The 25,609-nt window shown below is 40.3% G+C and overlaps 1 protein-coding gene across 3 annotated transcripts in view; it reads left to right on the top strand.

The window, feature by feature from the left end:
• The first annotated feature begins 429 nt into the window (after window positions 1-429).
• Window positions 430-25,609, top strand: part of MGAT5 (alpha-1,6-mannosylglycoprotein 6-beta-N-acetylglucosaminyltransferase) — a 108,876-nt gene continuing 83,696 nt past the window's right edge. The window contains exons 1-2 of one of the 3 annotated variants that reach the window (XM_085552196.1): window positions 430-513; window positions 13,546-13,644. The gene's annotated coding sequence lies outside the window, so the exon portion shown is untranslated. Of the gene's footprint in view, window positions 514-13,545; window positions 13,645-15,646; window positions 15,730-25,609 lie in introns of those variants that run through there. The other 2 variants (XM_015868886.3, XM_085552198.1) reach the window with 2 other exon arrangements.

The raw sequence follows: 25,609 nt of genomic DNA, 5'->3' as shown, positions 1-25,609 counted from the left end.
AGCAACCGCAGCTCCCTCACTTGCTTTACTGCTATGGCTCTTAGAGAGCGCTGTAAAGACACGAGCCGCCCGTAATGAAGCGAGGAACCGCTTCGTGCCGCCCGCACGGCGAGGGCTGCCTGAGGGGCGGCCGTTAGGGCCATTGGGGCGGTTCGTGCCGTCCCAGCGCCGCGCTCCCCCCGCATCCCGTTGCCCAGCTGCGCTCCCCCGCCGGGCGGCACTTTGCAGACGTTCCCTGCTTCTGTCTCAGCCTCTCGCAATCGCTTCCTGCCCGCCGGTCGCTCCTCCCCGCCCCTCTCCCCGCTCTGCTGCCGTGCAGATCCGTGCTCTGGGCCGGCACTTTGCAGACGCTCCCTACGCTCGCCCGCCTTCGGGTGGCCCGGCCCCCGCGGCGGCCGCCCCTCGGCGCGGCACAGCCCAGCCCTGCCCAGCCCGCGCCGGCCTCCGCCTCGGGACCATGGGCGATGCGCTGCTCCCGGCTCGGGGGGCTGCGCACGGGCGGCGTCGGAGGAGGTGAGTGGGAGCGGGCGGCGTTCGGATCGGGGCCGCGCGACCGCCGTCCCCCCAGGCCTGGGCCGTCACGCGGCCGCTCCCTCGGCCTTTTCGCCGTAGCCGTGCGGGGCGGTGGCCGCCTCTCGGCGCCGTATCGCCCCTCGCAGCCCGCGGGGCGGCCCGGCCCGGCCGGGAGAGCGGCGAGAGGCGCGGCCGGGGCTCGGCCTTGCGGCCCGGCCGCCCCCGTCACCTTGCGTAACGACCTTCCCCAGCACCGCCGGGGCCGAAGTGTCGGTGGGGCGCGGCGGGCGGTGCGGTGAGAGGCTGCCAGAATACCCCCGCTGCCGGAGCGGTGCTGTAAGCTTCTAGGAGGAGAATAGGAGAAAGAGGTTTCCTGAAAGCTGTCACTTTATTGCCGTGCCGCGGCTCGCAGCGTTCGGCCAAAGGTTTGCGGAGAGGGTGGATGTAGCGATGCTCTGCTTCCAGGTTCGCGCATCGGCGCTGTGCGCTGGGATCGGCCCGGTGGGCCCGGGGCATTCAATGCACTGAGCAGCACAAGCTGCAGCTTGGGGAGCCCACGCTGAGTCTCCACTGAGTTCTATCATCTCCCCAAGGCGAACTTACTTTTTACTATGTGCAGGGGAAGATAAATGTCCCCATTTTCAGGACCGAGTCTTTCTTAAATGTTAATGTAGGGAGTGTAGGTTTCATATTTTCCAGATGTAGTGTAATGTGGATCTCACCTTCTGAAGGCAGATTTCTCCTTTCTGGCTCTGAGATTAGTAAACTTGAGAGAATCCATTCGTGTTAGATCTTGATTCGCCAGTCTCACTCAGTAGCCACAGCAGGAATAGAATGCTCTTCAAGTGAAGGCTCGCTATTGAGATTCATGTTACTTGAATTTACGCTCCTGTGTGCCTGACAAGCTCTGTTGCTTCTCCCCATGAAATACTATGGTAGCCTTTTCAGCAGTGTGACTCACATCCCTAAGCACAGGAGTGAATTTTGACTTAGTGCAGTGTAAGTGCTTTATCTCAGCAAACAGCCTCGTGTAGAAAATGCAGGGAAGGTGGAGGGAGTGTCACTTACTGTATCTACTAATGTTTGTCCTCAGCAGGACAGCATTTGAGGTTGTTTGCCTGTTGGAGTTATGTCTTCGCTCCCAATTCGATCAGATAATCTCAGTTCTTTCTAAATAGTTTTACCATTTCGTGAAGGGCTGAAAACCATTTTTGAAAGGAGGAACTAGTTGGTTCTTGTTGTTTATTATTGAAACTGTATTGCCTGGGGACACTGAGCCCAATTTCGTCTGAATGGTTGATGTACCTTTTTCTTTCTTCCTCTCTGTGTAATGACTGTTCTTCGTGAGAAACTCTGCTTTCCACAAGACCCACGCTTCACACAGTTACTGGTGTCTGTGTTAAACCTAAGGGTGGGGAAAAATCCTTCATGGGTTGTTGGTTTTTTTTGGTGTTTCATTACATAGAAGATAACTTGCCACACTGCTTCCTAGTCTGTACCTGTCTGAGAGAATATAGGGAGTAATTTAAAGTGAAGCAGCGTGTTTAATGAAAACTGTGTTTCATCCTCTTTTTAAGGTGCATGGATTGTTTTCTCTTTCTGTTAGACAGAAGTGAATTAGTTTTGTATGAGTGAGTAAGGATTAAATAATATATGCTTCCCTTTCCTGAGTGGTTAATCCATTGTGCTGACTAGGAAGAAGCCAGCTTGTACAGTCTGGACTGGAAAGATGCTGAAAGACAAAGTGGCTGAATAGTGAATATAAGAAGATCAGGTTGTTTAAAGTCCAGAAACTAGACTGCCTAAAAGATGGGAAGCAGCCAGCAACCCGGAGTGCAGATCTCTAAAATCCTTAATCTGCTTCATGAGGTAGAATCTGGCAAAATATTGAAGTGCTCTGGATTCCTAAAATGATTTAGAATAAAGACAGCTGTTGTCAGTCCTACGTCATCTTCTTCCAACCAAAATCCCTTGATTTAAATAACAGCAACAACAAAAACAGCTAACAACTAAAAAGCTTTCTACCATCAACTTCTGTACTTGAGTCAATGTGTAGCATCTTAGTGGCTCCACTGATTTCAATCTTACTTATAACCTTGCAGTGTTGTTGTTTCTGACATTGTATTTTGCTGTCATCAGACAGTTTTGCTGCCCTGTAAGATAGCTCAATATGCAGTTTTCCTCCTTGTGTTGGCTTTCATGTTTCAGTAAAACTTCAGGTGTTGTTGCTATTAAGTGCCCTGCATTAACAGCTTGGTTATAGCTGCATGGTTGGCATTTTGGAGACTTTTGTAAATGCAGTATTTGTATTTGGAGCAGGTGGAATTGAGAAGGGAAGAACTAGTTCCGTGTTATTGACAGGAGAGTTAAGTGGTAATGGAGTTACAGCATTGCTTTCATGGTGTGATTTAATGTGTACTTAGATGGTGGGGGAAAAAAATATCCAGGTTCTGATATGGCTTATTTCTTCATAAGGTTCCTTTATGATACATTATTCCCAAAGTGCCAGCAGAACTCACTTGCTCGTCCTGATTTGGAAGCTCAGCAATACTGCTGCAGCCACTTGGCAGTGAACATCAGGAGCATCTGCTGAAGATGAGTGTGCTGCACTGTGCTAATGGGCTGGGGAATCTGATGAGGAGGAATTTGAAGAAATCAAGCAGTTTTCCTATTCTTATGTCTTGAGTTTAAGAGACTGGAGTGATATAACGCCATCCTTTAATTTTCTTTACTTTTGTTCTTCCTTTGGATTTTATTTTTTTTTTCAGTTTGTAACAGTTACTGTAATCCACAGCCATGAAAAGAAGGTAAGCAGGTTTTTATGCAAACCAGCATTAGTTCTGTGAATGGATTTGGATATTGAGATAGGCATTGTCATTGAACAGTGTTTGGGGACTGCAATTATGGAGGACTGGTGGCCCAAGCGCTGGTACAGCCCCTCAGATAAGAGACATTTGCTTTCCATGACAATACAAACTTTCATCAGGGTGGGAAGCCTCACCCTTCTGTCCCAGACAGAACAGCTCAGCTGTACCTTGAGAAAAATTCGCAGGGTTTTGTTTCTGCCTTGCACAAAGTTGTCACGTTGGTTTTAATCAGGTGAAGCCTTCAAGCCCGAGGTCTGTGTTCATGCAGTCAAGCCAAGATATCGCTCCTTCCAGGAACTTCTGTTAAAATCATGGTATTTGCCTGTGTTTGCAGCTTGTGTACTAGGGAGATACAAAGCAAAGAACAGAGAAAAGAAAATTAGTTTGAGGGATAGGGATTCTCTTGTTGAATGCTCTAAGTAGCAAAGTCCTTTTCATGAGAAAGATTGTAAGTCAATGATGTGATTCATTTGATTTATTATTCATGGTTTGTATGAGCTAAGAATCCTGTGATCCTTGCCCTTCTTTGAGTCTCACAAGGTCCTGTTATTCCTATTAGCTAAGCACATTTCTTCATACATCCCACAGGCATTCTGAAATGTTTAACCTTGACTATTAGTCCAACTAACTGATATTTGCTTTACTGCTTTTTATTTCACGATAAAAGATGATATATTTGATAGTAATCAACCACTTCATTTGACCTCATCCTATGTACAAAGGAGTTTTCATAGGTAAGAAATAGCAGGCAGGTGGTTTTATGGTGATTTATTTTTCTTTAAATAAGAAAGGAGTTCCATACTGATAGAAAAAAATGATTTCACTTTTACCAGCTGTTGTTCTTGTATCGTGTCATTTGTTACCTTCTTCATGTACATTTTTATGCTGTGTGATGTATTCCTTTTTGCTGTATTTCCTTAGAGTAGCTTTATAACTAAATCTTCGTTCTTAAGCCTTGTTAAATCTAGGAAATGAAACTTATTGCTGTTTCCTGTCTGTTACCTGTTAAGGCTGCATTTCCTTGTTTCCCTAAGAATCAGACCAATCACACGAGTGCTGTGACTGGTGCGTTAGTATTTTATGTAACCTGTTTTGAGGTTCACTCTGAGCATTTTCAGATGGCTTCTAATCAAGTTGTTGTTAAAGGTAAAAGCTGCAGTGACTTTTCATTCCGGCCATATTCTGCATCCTTGGGGTTTATTGAACGTGTGATGTCTCAAGAAACTGAACCTTGACACACCAGTGCATTGTGTGATGGCCCTCTTGTCTGTGATGTGTGTGACTGGAGTGGAGTAATGCTCTTACAGAAGATCTTTGGTAGTGCAGAGCTATATGCATAGATTTCACTGGGGTAGCAATTCTCTTGGGTTTAAAATACCATCTCTTATCTCTCTTCTCCTTATCACCTCCCTTCTCTATCCACATTTGTTCTTTTGCTGCAGAGAGCTGTTCTCCTTCCCTGCCCACAGGTCTGTCTGATAGAATGGAAATCCCAATCTCCAGTTGTTGCTTCAGTGCAGTTTTTGAAAGCTGCCCTTGAACTCTATCTTGATGGGGCCTGTTCAAGTGCTGTGCATGCATTGATTTGATTTTCCATGTAGACAAAGAATAGTAATATTACTAGATTTAAGGTACCGTTAAGAAAGTTTTATGCTGTACCATTTGCTCTCTGCATCAGACTTAATATTCCTTCCTTTTTTTTTTCCCCTCTCTTAGAAATTAAAAAAAGGAATAAATTTGAGGAGTGTTTCTTGGTAATTATCCAGGTTTTACGTCGTTTATTTGTTTTAATCCAAAGCATTGTAACAGCATTCAGTGCTGAAAGCTGAATGAAGCTGTTTGCATGACCCAGCTGTAGAATGAATGTGACATGCTGTTTCAGTGCCCTGTTTTTGAAGACTACATCCGTGTAAGAAAAATGCTTGTAGGATAATGCCTTGAAAATGGTTCCCCAAGAAACAGGAGCTGTCAGGTAGTTTTCTTTTCCTGAAGTTGGTTTGAATTGCTCTGTTCTACCTGGATACTGTTAAAGCTGGCTGGTTTGAATAATTAAAATAGCAATAAATATGGAAAATGTAGAAGCTGCTTAAGTAAACATCAGCATCCACACCTTCATTTATGTAGACTGACAGTTTTCTTTGTCTTATTTTTGGTATGAATTGTACGTTAAAATGGACACCACTGCTTCTTTTCCTAAAAAGATCAGGGTTTTATCTTTCTGTGTCTGATATGTTTGTGTTTCCTGATCATGGAATTTGAGCCACCTGGCAAGGAACCTTCTGTGTGAGAGGGGAAAAAGAAACAAAGCAGATATGTATATCATGCCTGGGAAAATTCTGAGCTATTCTTACACTGACATTTTCATTCCTCCTTTGCAAATACCTGTGATTAAGGAGCTTCATAACACTGTTTTCTTTGCATACTAAAATCTCGTATGTGGATACGAGCTTTCCTATCTGCTTAGCACACCTTAAAAACAAAATCAACCCAAGAAACAGCTCCAAAATGCTCAGCATCTCTCCTTTTGGAACACTGACAATTGTTACAGGAATGTATTTCACTAATGGTAGTTATACAGGGGGTTCAGAAGTTGTTCTGGCAGGAGGAGGAGGGGCTATTAGACAAGGGGGCTATTCTGTAGGTAGCAATGAGATATTGAAAAACCAAGCAGTTCAACAGTCTGAGTGAGGTACCAGTTCATTGCTCAGGCAGTGAGCATCATGGAGGGATAACTTCAAGTACTGAGGGGAGCAGAAGAGTACTTTCAGTCTCTGTGTGTTGGTAGAACTTCAGGTGCAAAACATTTAAAATATATATCTCTATTTGTGGGGAGTGAAGAAAAGGTTCTAGCAAGTTCAGGAAAGAAACTGAAAAAATATTCAGAGAACTCAAATGGCTTTGAGAGGTCTTTGAAGAGCTCAGCTGTTGTCTGAAAGTTTGGTGTTTCTAAGTTCTGAAATTGAGTGTGAACTTTAAACAGACACGAGGCAAAATCAGAGAGAAAACTGTTTTCTTTCCTCTTGGGTTTGATGAATAATTGTCATTCCTGCGCTTTGATGAGAATTTGTCAGTGAAATCAGTATTTGTGTTTCCTGATCTGACCGGACAGGAAAAGGATGTGGAATACTCTGTGTAGGCAAAAGATTAAAAAATAAATAATAAATTCTCAGGCTTCGGGATCAGTTGTACTGGATATCTGACCAGGCTATTAGAGCTGTGTTATTTCAGTCAGTTCTTCGGCACTATTGATTCTCAAACTACATGGTAGAATGTAGCATTCTGTTTATGCTGTAGAACTCTCCATGTTATGCAACTACTTTCCTTTTCCTGGAATGGAAAGAAAGCATGCAAAGGGAGTATCCTGCAAATGCTTCCAGAGTATTTTTCTGCTCACCCTTACAGCTATTTTACTGTATATAAAATCAACCATTTCTGAATGCTTTAGAGGCCTGCAATCAAGTTAGATGAGTGTTATCGTTATACTTGAAAGTAAGAGACTTTTGTTTCTGATGGCCATTTTGTTAAATACTGAGTTCACTTTCAAATCAGTTCTAGAAATAATCTTTGCTCTGAAATTCTGACTTCTCTTGAAAGACAAATATAATCTGTATGCACCTAGCAAATACTAATCTGTAGTTCTTGCTGGAATACTCTTCCAATTTTATTTTATTTTTTTCAGTTTTGGAAGTCATGTTAAATAAACTGGATAGTAAAACAAGAATTTCAGTGTTCTCTTTAATGATATAAATTAAATAGGGAGCAAGGAAGAGTTTCAGACTAGAAGATCATTAAGGTTTTGGCTTCTGCCAGCTTCCAGTGAGACTTGCTGCTGAGATGAAGTTCCATGGCAATAGGACTTGCCTGCCATTGCTCCAGCAGTTCATCTTGCTGGCTGATGCATGCTGGCTGCTGAACAGCCCGTGGAGGAGCAGGTTACAGCACTGCTGGTAGCGTGTTCTGGCCTGTACTGAAAGGAAGGGGCTTTTTTTAAAGATGTAAGGAGACTTTCTGCACAGTGGGCGCAGTTCTGTGCTGATGTAAGAGGGATGCTGAAGTTCACTTAAGCTCTACTTGAGTAGATGCGGTTTAAACTTCTATCTTTATATGCTGAAACCAGTACAATGAGGCCCAAGTGTGCTCTTAAACTTCCCTCTGAGAGCTTTAGTGACTGATAAAAAAGTATCTGCTTGTAACAGATTTCAATTCTGTTCAGCTTGTGTTGAAGTCCTCGTACCTTTATTCACTTCCCAACGTAGTAGTTTCCTCATGTCCTGGTTACACGTCTTGCATGCTGTAATGTTACAGAAGAATGCCAATATTAAGCTACTTAAAATGGTCTGAGGGCACTTCCTTACATACTGAGATACTGGTGTGCGTGTGACCACAGTGACAGCGAAGAAAGCAGCAAGCTGAATCAGATAAAAGGTAGCCTCTTTAGAAGACTGCACTTGAAAAAACAAACTGTAATTTCAGTATGTGAGGAAAATCTGTTGTATGTTAATTTTGTATTTCTTAGATCTGAAAAGGTGGGTTAGGTGACCATCCAAATAATCTAATTTCTCATAAACTAGGTTTAAAAAAAAATGAATAAGTCTTAATCTTTCACATGCCCATTTCAAGAACAAGGTTTTTTGCATCCCATATATTTGGGCAACTGTCATTTACTCTCACTATTTTTGCACAGAGGGGAGAAAATCTGATAAAAAGGCTGGAAGACATGTCCTGTAAGGATGGGCTGAACGTCTCAGGTTTGTCTAGTTTGGAGAACAGGAGCTCAGACACTGGAGCAGGCTTCCTATGAAGGTATTGATGCCCCATGCCTGTCAGTGGTCAAGAGGCATTGCCCTCAAATGCATTTTAACTTCTGATTAGCCCTGAAGTTGGACTCAATGGTCTTTTTGCACCGAGTCCAGCTGAATTATTGCACCACTGGTTCTCTGTTCTGCTAGAACTGCTTTGGCTTCCCTTCAGACTGTTGTTCCAATCTTATGAGTTGATATGGCAAACTTGAGTTGTCTGTTGAATATATCATACTTGAATTCTGCTGTGCAACCGATAAGTAGGTACTAGATGAGTTGTTCAGACTACTCTGTAATCCAGAGGTCTTCAAATGACATTTTACAATTTCTCGTACCTTATGCTTAGGAAATATTTTGTTTGATGCTTTGATCAGAGGAAAATTACCCTGGAGTTCACTGGTGCTTTTACATGAGAATGTCATTTCTTTTCCTGGTCTCCCCAAAGGCTATAGTTAAATGTGACCTGTGTCACCATACCTGTCTCTCTCCAGTAACCGTCAGAGCATTTCTATGGCAGTGCAGTGAACAGCTGAGAATCTGATGTGGCCATGAATGGCCCCTTCATGTTTGGTTGTTCACATCCCACAATGGAAGTGTTCCCGAGGTCGTTTCACCTTTTACCTGTGTAAACTGGGGAAGGAGCTTAGAAGGAGGTAAAGCTGCTTCTCAATGACAGTGCTGGCTTTGCTGGAGCATCAGCCTCATTAAAAGATTGTGTTCTTAGTACTTAAAATGCTGGGTAGAGGGATAATGCTCTGTCCAGTGGGCCAAGTGTTCCCAGTTTTATCTAACAGACTAATGGTCCTTTTCAAAAAACAAAAACCCCTCCCTTTTCTAAGTACTATCAATACGCATGTTTGTGCTTATTCCAATTAGGAGAAAAATATCGTTCTCCATACATGAATTTCTGATATACAACTCAGATTTTACACTGCTGCTTTTGGATGTGTTATGAAAAGAGCTTTTTAATGAAGGTAAACTCTTGCTCTATATGCTCTGGCATATATTTTTAAATATGCCACTCACCTTGTTAAATAACTAAAAATTTTATATAACTAAATTTTAAATAACTAAAACATTTTATTAGAGAGGCTGCTGACGTTTGGCAGAGGTCACTTGAACCATAAAAATGCTCAGGATTTCTCCCTTGCCTCTATTGTGGGAATTGGGACCAGCTTAATTGACTGATTTGCAGTTGCTTGGGATAAAGATGTGTCATGTTGACAAAAATAGAGGTGAAAGCCCTTTTTGTCATTTATATTGTACTGACCAGCTCTCTCATTGTTGGACTTGACAAATGGAACAAGAAATTATTCAAATGTTATTATTTGAAATGATTAGAAAATGTGTTTTTTTGTTTTTCAGTGTGTTCTCATTTGGACTGTGTGTAGCTGAACACACAATGACAGTCCAGTTATTGTGATCTTAAGATCTTTGTTTCCTTCTTTGATGTTTTAAAGGATTTTCTTTTTTTACAAAGCACACCATTGTTTGAGGTGTAAAACTGATCTGAAAAAATATAAACAAAGAAGCAGCATTAGAAATTCTCCAGAATAACTCTAGAGATGTAGGAGTTTTGGTCATACCCTCCTTTTCATCTTGGGTTGTATCTGTCTCCTTTCTCCCCTGTTTTATCTAATGCAAAGCATGTTTATTGGTTTTGGTGGGTTTTTTTGGTCACTGCTCCTTAGTTATTGCTATTCCCACCATCTTCTCTGCTACACCCTAGAAAGACTGAAGGGCGAATCCTGTTGTGCTCTTTTTGTTTGGCCTTTAGAAGATATGCAGGCAATATAAGCGTTTCTGTTTTCAGCCTGGCTGCCTCACCACTGGAAACAACCTTCTGCTAGACTAAGGGTTTGAGTGAATAAAATATCTTATTCAACAGATGCGTCAGCATTGAGAAGTAGCTGAATTTGAAGTCAGTTGTCTGAGACTTTACTTTCCTAGGAAGCATTTTGGGTATCTTTGCAGTACTCTGGAATAGGCAAAATCTATTTTCTTTCTCAGTAGAGACTTGAGTGGTTTTTGCCTTTCTTCCCCAAGCGTTTCATCTTCTAAGATGACTTAGCTTTTTATTCCCCCCCCACACATACGCTCTACTTTTAAGCTCTACTTTGTGTGTTTCTTCCCATCTCCCAAAATGTTATCCTGAAATTCTCTCATTTATATAAGCTGCTTCCTTTTTAAGTTATATAGAAGATGTTTACTGCATTCATTTAGCTTTAGACTTGGATTAAGACAGAGCTCCTCATCCTTACCCATCCAGCCAACAGATCTGGGCGGATTTACTTTCTGTAAAATTAAGCAGAAGCTAATGAAATTTTAGAGGTATTCTTATAGCTCGGCTGAATCTGAACAGACTGGAACCTTTCTATTAGTTTGCCTACCAGCTAATTATCAAATCAGCTGATTTCAAGCAAGAATCACACATCTTTCAAGGCATGTGGATCATACATCTGTTTCTTCTGTTTGGTGAAAGAGTTCTTTGTCAAGAGCTCTTCATGCAGTTTCTCTTCCTTTTCTTTCTTCTGAGGTGCCTTTCAACTGACCTTAAGCAACTGTCGGAAATGATTGAGCCATTTTTACTGGACATCCAACTCTGCCCATGTTGCACAAGGTTTGAATCTTCAGAAAATCTGGCTTTGTTGAGTGCCTCTTTGCAGTGATTCTCTCTCTTTTGGTCTCTAAAACGTACAGATTTTAGGTGCCTAATACAAAACTGAGTGTCATAGCAGCTGGGTGCTTACAGCAGCGTTGATTTTTCATTTATTTATTTATTTTTATTTCTTAAGCAAAGGGAAAACCTTGCAGTTCTTAAGAATCTTGTAGAATGATAAGGAGAGGATGTGGTGGTGGTTATGTTGTTAAGATAAAGTACTTCCTGCCACGAGATGAAACAAACTTTGAGTAGGGAGATCAGGAACAATGCGGTTAATGGGAGAAAGATTAGGGTTTGAATGTGTAACAATTAGTCAGATCAACATGATGGGAAAGTCATTACAACGGAAATGTAGCAACAGAAGGATGCATGTTAGACAGGTGCTATGAAGAAAGGGAAAAAGATGCTCACCTGTGTCAGAAGGCTCCAGGTTTGCAGGGGAAAGCTTCACCAAGGGATCTCCAGAAAGAGAGCCTACCCCAGTGGCAGTCGGCCCTTAAGTGAGGTCTAAGAGAGGTGCAGCCAGGCTGCATCCCTTCCAGTCACACATATGAGTTGCCTTCACCTGTGTTCCCTGGACTGTCCGAGTGCTTTCCCCGGGTGCTCAATCAGTGGTTCAGGTCCTGACTCAGCACTTCCCATACACAATGAAACATTACCTAAGGAGAAAAAAAGCATAGTTAATTGACTGCCTTCAAATCCAGATGTTTTCTCAGGTTTGGGAAATAAATAAAGGCCGCTTAAAAGTCATACACCAAAATAACTGTCACACTTGTTAGTATCAAATAATTAGGGATTTAAATAGCATTTACAAGAACACAGAAGTGATTTCCAAAGCACTCTTCAGAATTGAGCCTTAATGTGAGTCATGTGCTGGTCTAAGCTATAGGGTACTTTTCTCAGAATTAAAACAGCAGCCTAAGTTGGAATAAGGCCTGGAAGCTCTTGAGTGATACTAAGATACTAAAGCTTAAGATGGGATTTTCATATCCTCCTCAAATACAGAGGGTAATAGCATTGAATAAATATAGGCTTTCTTCAGTCAGGCTGTTAGTATGAACATTTCCTGTCTTTTTATACCATACCTAATGAACATGAGTGACTGACTCAAGGCTGGTTGTGTTTTCCCCTGCTTTGACTAGAGGTGCTGTTATGATCTGCATGTACATGTCTCAAATGCAAGTTCATCTACCTTCTGCAGCGGAATGCAGGTGTAAGTCACTAGACTAAGATACAACGTGGTGGTAGGATAGTCTGTGTTTGATATCAGTGGTTGGTGCTTACAAAGGAAATGAACTGCTCTGGGTGTTGAAATGTGCTGAGATAATGCCTTAAATAGTTTTCTGCAAGTTCTGTCAAGTCGTTGCTTTTAAGAAGATAAATCTATGTAGCCTAGTGATACAGAGTTAAACAGAATGAGGCTTTTTGTACCCACTTAGCTTTTAAAGATGCATTTGCCAGCACATTTCCTTAGTGAGAAAAAAGGAATGAGTATTTTCATAATAGTAGAAAATCTGTTATTCTGTGTCTCTGCATTTTTCTCTTCACTAGTTTGACTAACCAGTGAAGAAATCCACTTGGCTGTGGCAGTGTCATTATAGTGGCATTTCTTTTCCCCTCTGCCAGTGATACGTTTGTGTTTCAAGACCATTTAAATTTAATTCCAAACTGTAGATTATTTTTTTGGTAGCCTTATATGTGCATTTACATTAACTGCTGGTTTGCATCTTTGATACCAGGTGTCTCTAAGAGCCCTTTATCTAATTACATCATGTGATTTATGGCAAAGAATTGATGTCCTTCTAATGGAGGTTTCTCTTCACGCAAGCCTTCTATTGCTGTATCTGTCTTGAAATCTCCTAACTTTCCCTTGTGAGCTCAAAGTTTGTATTTTTTTTTTCCACTGTGACCATATTTGATATTAACAGTATTGTCTGTTGAATTTCCTGTTTGGTTCTGGAAACTATTACATTAGGACTCTGTATAGTGGTTTACTGTAGGACATGTCATGTCACTAAAGTAGGACAGGTTGATGTTTCCAAGAATTTAGGATGCAACTACAGTGTAAAGATACTATCTAGGCTGTAGCCAACTCTACCACTTGACATAACTGGAGGTATTTCTAAACCCCCCTTGTTGTTGTTGTGTCCTCAAGGTGGGCCAGTGTGAGGCCTTGATGCTTAAACTGACATTACTTATAGTGCTTTAGCAATGCTGATAACGCTAGAGGACTAAACTGATTACTTAAAATGTTTTTGAAGAGACTGTGGAAGTCTGACTTAACAACAGTCCAGATCTTGTCCATATGAATTGGGTTGTATTGTACAAAATATGGATACTTGGTTATAGAAGTGCATTCTTTTCAAATTAATCCTCGTGTGGTCTGTGAAGTCTCTTAGTGGGTTTGCTACAAGATTTTCTGCTAGCAGAGACTCGTGTTTTGTTTTTTTTTCCATCTATGAATATCTCCTGTTCATAATAACAGGAACCATAATTGGTTCCTGTTGCAGAAGCAAAGAGACTTGGTAATATCTAAATCTTTTGTGCTCTTGTAGAGGGTACTTAGTAAAGTGGATCCACTCTTGCTAATTTTTGGAAAGCCATTTCATTTGATAACAGTGATTTAGGTTTTATAAAAGTGTTTGCTAAGAACTGAATTGTTTTCTGAGTTCTGGAGGGAGTAAAGCTTAATTTATGTACTTAGGAACATGCCAGGGAGCCTGCATGGTGGAGTTCCTGGTCTGGTGAGAACTGAAGAGCAGGGCAAGAGATATAACATGTACAAGGATTATATAATCTACAGGTAAGATTCAGCCAAGTGCAAAATTACACTACCAGATTTGTTTCAGGTATTTTAGAACGATTTGAAATGATGGAGGGGGCAAAATTACTTAAATTGAAACATTCAGGATACTGCAGTGGGTATGGGAAGAAAATAACCCTCTGATGTGGTCAGACAGGAAAACGTAAGCTTAAATCCAAGGCAAATAATATCATTTTATAGTCGTATGAGAGTGTTTAAAGTGGTCATCAGTGTTGGGAAAAATATGCTTTCATTTTCATTCCAAATGTTTTTTTTCTCCTTCCCTTCTCAGACAAGGAAGAACTCTTTCCTCTGGGGACAAAGATAGGATGAAGCTAAATATATCGCTTGTCCGCTTTATTCTCCATCATGTTGCTTCAGTGGTTAGTGCTGGTTTGAGTTCTACCTTCAGAGATTCTGCCTGACATATGATGACATTGATAGTAATATATACATAGCAATTTAAAACTTATTCTTTATTACATTTTGGTTTTGATATACTAAGTGCTATAAAAAATTAAAAGAACTTTGTAAGTATTAACCTATGCACTTCAATTTTTATTATTTCTGTGAAGGAGAGAAACCTGACTGAGTTTGAGGGCCATGATATATGGCTTTGCTGAGGATTTTTGGTTGATGTGGTCTTTCTCAAGCGCCAGCTAGAGGAGTCTAAGGAAGAGACTGAGGAGAGAATCATAGAATCATAGAATGGCCTGGGTTGAAAGGAACCACAGTACTCATCTAGTTTCAACACTCCTGCTATGTGCAGGTTCTCCAACCAGCAGACCACATATGGGCATAGTCAGTTGCCAGCCATGCGAGTTTTCCCCAAAAAAACAACCTTGCAAGTTCTAATTACTGAGTAATTTACTTTGACTTTCCAATCTGCAACTAAATCCTTTTAATCCAGCTGCTAATTAATTCTATGTATTCCATATTGGAGTTGACAGTAAAAATTTTCAGTGCATGCTCAGAAAAGCACATTGGCCAGCAAACAGATAACCACTGTAATACATGTGTAAGCATCTCTCTGTTCAAGCTTTGTGCAGAACCTTTGGTCGTGTATTTGACATGATTACACCTCACTGTATGCTGAACCCAAAGAGGACAACAGAGTGATAATAGGAAATATTCTTGCAGTCTTGAGTGAGGGACCAGTTTATTTTCACTGATCCATTGTAATCAAAACAGGCAGGCGAGTTTTGCAGTTTAAATAGCGAATTGCTTCTTATCCAAGTTATTTTGACTGAATTGTTTAGGCAGTGCTCATTCAGTTTAATTCCATGGGCAGATGTGAGGAGGCAATGACTTCTTCTTGGAGAGTACAAGCATTTCTGCTGGCACAGATGGATCTGGCAGAGGTTGTGTCTGCCTGGCCTCAGCATGTCACATCCAGAAATCTGAGCAGGGCATATAAATCATGCGTTCCATGTGATTTTCATTCATCAGATTCTGTGATCATTTTCCTCTTCTCTCTCTCCTCTATTTCAGCTTCACTGTGATAGTTTTGGTTGCCAACAAATAGCTGGTGGTAGGTGCATGAGCTAATTTGCTTGTTTTCTAAACTGTTCTTCTTCATGATCAAGAAGAGATTAAGTTGCTCATACTACATTGGGAAACACTACTATGATGTAAGAACAGAAAGTATTGAGCATTGAATGAGTTGCAAGCAGAAATGTTTCCTTAATATTCACTGTGGTGTAGAATACTGGGGAATGTGAGGAGGGGATAAATAAGAGGTAAAAATACAGACTGTTTTAATGTTGGGAAGGACAGTACGGACTGTGAGGCTTTGAAGCCACTGGTTTGAGTCATTCCTGCAAAGAGGAAGAAGAGCTAAGCTGAACAGCTCTTTAATACCAAAAGATACAATTCCTCTTTTTTGTTTTCACTGGCTGTGATATGCACCTGACCCATCTGGTAGACAGCTTGGTTTGCAAAACAAGCAGAAAGCTAATATAATAAAAAGGCTTCTTTTGTTTTCACAATCTGTACAGCTCATCGAGGGATCTGTTGATTTGGCACATCTAGCACAAAGCAGGGTGCGAGAGCAAGCGGCTCAGAGGAGCAGCCAAGGAGCGGGAGGTGAGAGCAGCACAGGGCTCAGCATGGAGCTGCCAGATAAGCTCTGCTGCATCCTGTACCTGGAAGCTGTGGTTGTGGTCTCAGGGCCTCTCCCATCTGTACTTAGTGGTTATGGACCTAAGTGGTGCCCTGCAGCTTCCTCTCACTGCTCTGGCGGCAGCGGACTTTGCTGTTGTGATCTGTGATCGTTATCTTTTCCTTCATCTTTCCTTGCCCTGTGCAAACTTTACTTTGAAAACAGCAGATGTGGTGGTCTTGGTAAAACTTTATACCTTGTTATGTGGAAAGGCAACAACTGAGCAGTGAGAGGTTTCTGTGGCAGAAGAAGTTACCTTCTCAGTTGTTTCAGTAATGTTGCTGTAATCTCAGTCCTTATGCTGCAGAATGTTTGTTTAAAAATACCCCGGCGTAGGGAATATCCAGCACTTGTTTTGAGGCTATTCTCAAGAAGAATGCACTTCTACACTAGCGTGCAGTCCTGCCACGCTACAGCATGTCTGAGTCCGGTGCCAAGCCTGCTGCTGCTTCCTTTTGCTTGTGTCACATCTGGGCTCTTTTCATTTTGGCATGCCGTCCAAAACCGATTTAGCCCTTTACAAGGATTAACGTTGCTCTCAGACATCGTTACTCAAAAGACTATGTCCAGTGTGTGGTGTGAAATTAATCACAAGGAAAGAAAATTAATGACCTGCTGTGGTGGCATCCATCAGGATATCTCTCAGCAGGTGTGAAATTAACTTGCCTTGATTGTGGATTAAATTTAACGGCATGACGTAAAACTACAGAAACTGTTTCCATTATTACTAGGGAACAAGCAAGGCTTTTTTTGGTGTTTTTTTTTTTTTTTAAGATTCCAGATTAATGAACTGCTTACGCCATACAGTGGATGGTCCTGTGATCATTTAGCAGCATGAATTTAGATTATGTTCCCTAAGAAGATCAAGTATTACCGTATCAGTAAAAATTGTTAAAGTCAGGCCACAGACATGCATTTTTAATTTCTATAATTACTGTGTGCCAGATGGTGGATGCATACTCGTTTCCAGAGTACTATTTTGGCTCAGATGTAAGCAGTCATCATCTTTATTTACAATTAATCAGATTTTAACCTAAGTAACTTGAAACTCTCTTGTGACTATTGATGAGCTTTAAAGAAATGCGTAGAAGAAACGTCACTGTTGTTTTAGTTATGGAAAAGCTTTTTTTTGCCCTCCCACACCCTGGATCTTAATTATGAGGATAGCAAAACTACCTGCTGACTCTAACTTTCTGCCAAATATATTGGAATAAATATCTAATACTAGGTTATCTATTTGGTAAATCCTATTTAGTTAAAAAAAAAAAAGAAAAAAGATTCTTCTTTTGAGAAGTGATAATCAATTGCTGTTCCCCTACAGAAGGTCCTGGCTCACAGAACAGAGCCCTGCTGCCAAGGCTGAAGTTTTAACCTGTCTTTCTGAAAGAGCAGTACCACAAGGATATAAAACACGTTACACTTCATTAGCTGTTAAAGGTGAATGAGGAAGATGAAGAAAATGTATTTTCCAATTTAAATATTAAGAGCTTGATATTCTGCCACATATTTCCATGTTCTTTCCCTTATTCCCCTATGTGTATGTATGTTTTCTCTGTAATTACCCTGTTGGTTGATGTTGAGTGTTTTTTTTTTTGTTTTGTTTTTTATTTTTTGTTTTTTGGGGTTTTTTTTTGGTATTATTTTTTAAAGAAGCTCCTTTTGACTTCTGAATTTTAAGCGGATTTTTGCTAAACGTGCCTTGAAGGTCCTCCTCTACAAAGCTGAGTAACCTCAGCTCTATTTAGATTCCTTGATGCTTTGCCCTTGTTGGAAAAACAAGCATGTACAGGTTTTTTCACCCCTTCATTCAGTTTGGAATCCTCATTTCCAGGAATTAAGGAAGGTGTGTATTGGTGATTAGGAAGAAAACTTAGCTGTTTTGCTGTTACATGTATACATATGTCTTGGAGCTGTTACATGTATACATATGTCTTGTGTTAGAATTTCACAGTATACTGATACATTGTTGATTATCTGGTCTTTATAAGTTGACTTACCTGACTTTCATTAAGGAATATCAGTGTTTTATAGAAATAGTACATTTTTGGTTTAAATTTTGTCAATCAGAAAGCTGTTAGAGTAGTGAAGGTCTAATTAAGTTCTATGGATTCTGTGTCAAAAGTAATTTCTGACATTTGTAGCAAGGTTTGGATTCATAACACTAATTCTGTAGCTATATCTTATTAGTCGGGATTGTTTTAGGGCTGACCCTCGCAGTTGTTGCGTCACTGGCAGTACTTTCTTCAAGGGTAAAATCATAAGCAGCACCTCTGGGATCACAGGGTCTGCTCTGTTCTGGAATTTAAATGAGAAGCTGTGCTTAAAAAAAAATAAAAATCATGCTCTTATTCTCTAATATCGAGTTGAACTGACAAAGATGATATTTCATAAGTTGCTTATACAGGTAAAAAAGCATTAAATGGTTCAAGTCAAATTAACAGTTGATAAAGGTTAGATGATTGCTACAACAATTACATTTCAGCTGCTGCTTTTGGCTGTTTTTTTGCCTGAGTTAGGTAGTAAAATTCTCAATACATGCACTTAAAGACGGTTGCTTTTTAGACTTGAATTGTAACATGATGCTCTTGCAAACTTGCTTATATCGAAGTCAGTGCTGGAACACTGTATTCAATTGCCTGCCTGCAGTTTTAGATTGCTGTGTTTATTTAATCATATTCCTGCCCTTCTCTTGTTAATGGCTTTTAAAGCTCATGTCCTTCTATGATTATTTTGTAGCCCCAGGGGAGATGCAGAGAGAAGGGGAAGGGAGAAGTTTAACTCTTTCTGTTGAACTTGTTTAAGTTTTGAAGAGAAGTGAAAGGTGAAGTGGGGATTTTCTTCAGAGCTGTGGTAGCACTATAACTTCTTTGCTAACTGCCCTTGGAAACTTTTCAGTCAGACCATCTTGCCAGGAAGAAATCCTCATCTCTTTTTTCTATGGTAGGCAGCGTGAGTTGGGGCTGTTGCCGTTCTTTATTGTGCTCTGCTTGCAAACTGGGGCCGTGTTGGCTGGTTTTGCCATTTGCTTCATCTCTTCGTATCTATGACACACTTTCTCAAGGCAGTATATGAATCTCTTAATGTGTCTTCACAGCAAAGCTTTTTGCTTGGTTGTTTTGTTTTTATTGTGGGGATTTTTTGTTGTTGGTTCTTTTTGTTGTTTTTTGATGCCGCTCTACTAGATTTGGTATGAAGAGAACTCAGATTTTCATTTGTTGTCTGCTACATGAAGATGCAGAATTGTTATGTCATAGTGCTCAGAGTTGAGCAGTGTGGTGCTATCTGCCTGTGAGTAGGGGGCTGATGAGAAAGTACTTCCATTTCTCTTGATCTGGTTGCACCTTGTGTTCACAGAGTACATGCTCATCTTCTAGGTTGTGCTGACAATGCTCTTTAGTTTCTGGAGGACTGAGAGTGCGTGAGTGAGGGAAGCTCATGTCTCCTAGCAAAGGTGGTTGCAGTAGCTAATGGTTAAATCATTGGTTAGGTGGTTTTTGTGGATCTGTGTTGAGGAGTGAAGGGTTTGTTTAGCTTTTCTCATTTTATTCTCTGTGTATTTTCAAGCAGCAGTCATAGGTCATTGAGGTGTCTCATCTTAAAGGAGCTGCCAGTCCATCAACTTGTGATTGTTGTTGTAAGTCAGCCAGGGGGCATGGAGACTTCTTGCATAACAAGTCAAAAATGGTGATATTTAATAATAAGTATGTATGAATGGCAAAAAATTTAAGTATTGTTTCGTTAGCTGTCAAGCCATTTATTTTGCCCTCTAGTTCATTATGTGTTAAGTAGGTTTATGCTACTGATTCATATAGCACATTATGGCTCACAAATGTCACTAAAATGACTCAAAGTAAGTGTTAAAATGTCTTGCTGTCATTAGTTATCCAGTTGGTTTAGTCTCGGTGACAAGTTTGTAGATAATGTGTGAATTTTATAGTTGAAGATGTCAGGACGTGGAGAGCTTGCTGCTTTTCATTAAGGAAAGAGACAAGCCTGTATCTAAAAGCTGTAGCTGGAATTTCTTTCTGTTCATATCTACTGCCTACCTTTCCTTGTCAGCAGTGTGAGTTGATATCCTGTGCCAGGTTGAAAAGCAATAAATACAGCTGTAAAATAATGAAAATTATATATTGTCAGTGATTCTGAGAGCCCGGTATCAGTGGTATGCACCCAGTGAATCTGTGTTCTTTGAGGAAATGACAGTCAGTGAAGGTCTGGAGCATGAGAGTGTAAGCTGAAGTAGCCACTCCATTAATAGTGCAGCTGATAATTTCCAAATGCAAATCGTAATACTCAAATACTTTAGGTGAGATCCTGTAATCTGCATTTCTGAAGACTGTTGACATTGTGGAAGGGAAACTAGATACAGTGCAGAAAAAGTCTGTCTAAGTCACTTGACCACTTGATAAGTTAATAATAGATGTAGATACTTCAAAGACGCGGGTTGTGATAATTATAATGTGTTTTGGTGACACTGGAAGATTCAGTACAAGATCTACATTGTTGGTAAATTTCAATTAATCTGAATAGAAGTCTTAGAGGCTGAGAGTTTTGATTTATTTTAGAAGATTCCAGAGGCAAATATCTCAATATACTGTATAGTAGCATGAGCTCTAGTCATGACAGCCCTACATCTGTCAATGGCTTTTGTATAGCACAATAGATTTCAAATGATTTCTAAGATTAGGGGTTATTATGTCCTGTTTGTCGTATTTGATATGTAGTTAACTAGGTATGGAGCATCCAGGAATAGCAGTGCAGTGGAAGAGTCAAACCTCATAATGCTCCTTTTGAGCTCCAGAGTTCAGTTCAGCTGTGGGATGAGACTATAGATACATAGAAGAAAAATGGGAGCAGCTTCTCTGGTGTTAGTGGGATTGATGTGAGTAATGTATGTCAATCTGTTAGAGATTAGTGGAGCGTGGAATTTTGTTGAGAGAGAAATAGCAGTGTGAGAGGTACTGCCACCTGATCCCAGCTCTTTGTACTGAAACCCTAAAGCAGGCTTGTAGATATCTGTTGATTAGTTGGCAAGGATGTTTACATACATTTGGAGATGTGTGTCTTAAGTGACCGAAAATAAAACTACTTCTTATGTTGTGATTTTGTTCTTGTGGGCTTTCTAAAGTGTAAAATTAGACTGGAATGTCATTTTTGATTAGTCTCTGTTTAAAGAAAGATCTGTTTTTAATAATTTATGTGGAGGCTGTATGAAAGATTTAAAATGTGACAGCTCTGAAATAAGAGGATTGATGCTCCAGCGTGACTTGGATTTTGACCTAATTTCTTTTAGTTAGTGATTGGTATAGGACTTTGTGGGGTACATGAGCTTGAGACTTGTGGAGATTACTGGCTGATATTTTTAGGCTACCAGCTAATCCTGTTTAGGAATGGGTTTTTTATCTGAAAACTGACAAGTCCTTATATTCTTCTTGTTTTACTTTGTGGTGACAAATTGAAAATATACAGAAAAAGCAAAGGACCAGTTACCTACTTCAGAGTGTCTTGTGCTGTGGTGCACTCATCTAGATAATGATTCTCTGTGTGCATGTGTTTGAAGACGTTTTTCTTCCATGCCTGAACAGAAGGAAAATCTTCCATTTAAGTTGTTAGTTTTGCACATACTCCAGGGGAGGTATGGAGAAGCATTGCATGCAAATTGCCCTTGGAGGTGTTTTGAGCTTTTCCTCCTGGACTTTTCTCACTTTGTTTTGTAGCTGTTTCTATAACAGCCATACTGTAGGTAAACTAATGTGCAAATGCAAAGTTCTATTTGCTATATAAACTCTGTCTTCCAGGTCTTTTCTCCTTGTTAGCAGTTACTTTCATATATTTGTAACCTATGGCAGAAGAAACCTTCTTTAATTCTATTAGTGAGTGTGAGATTGTCACCTGCTTCGTAGGTAAGTGTGTGAAGCATTTTGTCACTGGATTCTAAAGTTTGAGTCCAGAATGATCCCAGTCTTATCTATGAGGCCACTTCTGTGAATCTTTAATTAAACCTTTTAAAAACAGTAAAGAAGCAGGAAAATGAAGGCTATTGCATCTTGGATGTCTTGTGGCTGTTTTATTTCTATTTTGTTGTATGCCTTGGTGGGAAAGGAGGCCATAGTGAATAGAGAGACGAGAATTTGGACTGGATGTATAATGTATGTGAATAGCACTCTGCTGTACTGAAAATATTATAATTCAATGTATTGGTATCCCAGTTAGAACTCAATGTGTTACTTACGGAGGCTGAACCCAAAGGAAAGATTTTATGGAAGCCATTGCTTCCAATTGAATATATGCTGTACCGTATGTGGAGTCTTGCATTCAAGCGGTGAAGTGAGAGTACTGCAGTTAAGCTGCAGTACTCTCTTAACCTTTGCATGAGGGATTGCTAGGTTAGAGCTAACAACGTGAGCAGGACTTTCAGGATTGACTACAGCTGAGGTTCCTAATGTGAGCTACTTTTGAGCCTGAATTTTATGGCAGAGGCTGCTGCCAACCTTGTCCTGCTTTTAGGCTGTCTTAAGTTGTTAAAATATAATTAAAGTATATTAAGCACCTGTTCAATGTTATTTTTGTCATAATGCAATTTGAAATTGTTGGCTCAAATTAAACAGTGGGGTTTTGTTGCCAGTTTGGCTTGCTAATGTGACCATGTTCCACCCTCTTTAGTGAAAGGGGAAATATTGATTCATCTTGATTTAGTTAATTTCCAGCTACCACCATCTCCAATTTACTGCCTCTTAAGAGCCCTTGCAGTACAGCCTTTGTGTACTAAAACTTCTTATTGTCATTATGCAGAAGACTCCCATGATTGCTTGGTGAGGTCTTATTTCGTTGCTGATGGGGGATTGAAGTGAAAGGAAGGTGAGCTGTCACAGTCTTATGGGCAAAGTGATGCCTTGCAAGACTTCCCTGCTTCTTAGCACCCAGTTATAATCAAGCCCTTGTCTCCTGGCAGCAGAGAAGGCTGCAGTTCTGTGGGCAGTGTTATTGGTGAAAGAGCAGCTAACTCTCAAGAGGTCTCCCACACAAGTCAAGACAATTTCTGCATTTCTACGGTACAGTGTAGCTCTCATCTCCCCCTCCTGCTTTTGCCATCCATACTTTCCTGAGTTATTTATGGTGCTTTCAGGGAAGAAACTGATTCAGCTACCAGTCATCAAACAGATGTTTGGGTGTATGAAACACTGAAGCTTTCTGTGCTTCCTTCATAACTGCCTTAACAATTATCTTTCCTTAGTTTTTACTTCTCTATCTTCTTTGTCCTCTCCAGTTTCTGAATGTTACTCGTGGTTTTTATTTGCTTCCACAATATAAAATAATAAAGAGTATGAACTATTTGCAGAACCTGATTAAATTATGAAACTCCTCTAAAGCTGAATAAGCTGAAGTCGTAGAAATTTTGCAGGCTTATCTAATTTTCTGTATCCATCTTTTCTGAATGTTGCTTTCTGCTCTTTAATTACCTGGTAACTTATGCTGGCAGCATTCACACAGAAATAGAATAATTATCTAGATGGCCAAATTGTCTGGATTCAGCTAAGGGAGAAAGTAGATGATGCTAAGGGTACCTTTGGTTGTGTTCAGACCTGCTAGGTAGAGGCAAAGGGAGAAGGCATTGCGACAGGGTGTGTTCAAAGCTCCAAGGAGCTGCTGGGAGTGCCAGGCTTATCAAGCCCACCGAAGGACTGACTCGCAGGTAACAGTAGCAAATGTCAGTTACATTTCGAATGGGATCCAAGTTGCCTGTCCACAGAGTCCACCCTTATAAAGAGATCTTTCCTGAAGGGAATGAAAGGACACAGCCATTAGAAAGCTGGTCAGCAAGTTACTGCAATATTAAAACTGGAGATTTGTGCCACAAATTGATCTGATTTGCTTAGAATTTTTGTTGGCAACTGTTGTTGACAGTTAAATATGTTGAGGTGAATTGAAAAGATGGGAAAGTGTGGATGGAAATAATCAGGGCTTTCCTACTTCAAACGGTATCATGAAGAGCATCCAGTGCACTCAGTGCTTTTTGTATTTTCAGTACAATTATGAATCTTGTTGTATTTGTATGAATTATTTGATAGCCCTACTCCTAAGATAATGAAATCAATCTCTTTTAAAGCTCAATGTAATCATTGCAGAAGTGGACAAAAACGTGATCAAAATCTGAAATCAGATCCTTATTATGTTTAATTTGATGTACTGCCTGTGTGTTGTGTGGGATTTACGTAATGAATTTGAAGTGGTTGGGTGTGTCAATAGACCAAGGCCATTAGGTACTGAAGAGGTGCAAGAGGAGAAATGCCAATTGCTGCCTTAAAGACCAGACACTGACTCCAACATTGCCAGAAAATGATCTTTCTGTTACATAAATCACCACTTAGCAGGTGTTTGAAAGGAAGTGCGGTTTTTGTGGTAGGAAGCACTTTGTTCATCCAAGCAAATGAGCAGTAAGGAAGTTGAAAAGTGTTATTTCTATTATTATTCCCAATCTAATTTAAAAATGTAAAGACTTGCTCGGTCACTTTGCAATGATTTAGCAGTAGTGAGCAGGCATCGCAGTAGGAATTAAAGATGATGTACATATCATGTATGTGCTGAAAACAAAATGTAAAAAGAGAGCTACTGCTTTTGGGTCATGCTTCAGATACTACAAGAAAGTATATTGCTAATGATTTTGTATAAAGTGAGCTGGAATTACTTTCAGTGGTAGGTTTTCCTTCTCAAGTGTTAGCCATGCAATTACTCAGTATATTATGTTTTTATTTTCCTAAATGAAACAGTCTGCTATTTTCATTACTTAACTGAAAAAGAAAATGTGTGTGTGGGGATGATTTTTTTTATAGTCATGTTTATTCTTTCAGTGCTGTAGACAAACACACTTTAAGTTGAGAAGCATCATTAAGCTGGATTTCTGGATGATGGAAATTAGTCCTTCCTAAATTGCTCAATGCTGTGATTTATTTATTGTTGTTAACACTGTAATTCTTTTCCTTAGACCACCTTCTATGTTGGATTGAGTTTGGCACTTGATGCCAGCTATATGCCTTCTTTTTTCTTCCTGTCCCTGAACACTGGACATTAATAATTCTCCCATATTCAAGATCATATGGAATACTGGAAAAATAATAGATGCATTTTTAATGCTCTTGAAATCAACTGATGCTTCCCCTATGGCTGTGACGGCTGAATTCAGGGCTGGTGGCAGTAAGGGATAGGAGTGCTTCAGTTACTTACCAGCAGCTTATTACTAGCTGACACTCTTGGATGTGCAGGCTGGAACTCATATCCGAATACTGAGGGTGCTGTATCCTGTTCAAGTAATTAGGAACTGATCTCTGCACAGTTCTTCTGAGGCTCACTGTGACGTGCATTGAGCTCTCAGAGGTAAGTCTGCCAGAGAACTTATCAGGAGAAGAAAACATTCTCCTGCTTCCACTGCTAACAAAAGCTGCTTCCATTTACAAAGCATAACATGTGTTGTATTTTCTTTTTAAAGTTTGTCCTTGAATCTTTTTCTTCTTACCTTCACTGCAACCTGTACAGTTCATCAGATCCCTTGAGGCTGTCATTGTCATTGTGTGGCATCAGCTGTGCAATGCTAATGAGTTTCAACAGAACAGAATAGCAGTCAATGCCTTGTGCAACTCCTGCAAGATCATTATCAATCAGGAAGGCCACATTTCTTGATAACATTAACTTTGTAAAACAGCAACAATTTTCCTGCAGGGGAGCTTAACTAACATCTTGGTAAAGAAATCCTGGCAATGATGTATGTTACTGAATCCACTCAGAGTCTGCCTAACTTTAGGAAGTTAT

Source organism: Coturnix japonica, chromosome 7 (genome assembly GCF_054131305.1).
Source record: "Coturnix japonica strain WE chromosome 7, WE-NBRP24, whole genome shotgun sequence".
In the NCBI taxonomy this organism is placed as follows: Eukaryota; Metazoa; Chordata; class Aves; order Galliformes; family Phasianidae; genus Coturnix; species Coturnix japonica.
This window is presented reverse-complemented; position numbering and strand designations above follow the sequence as displayed.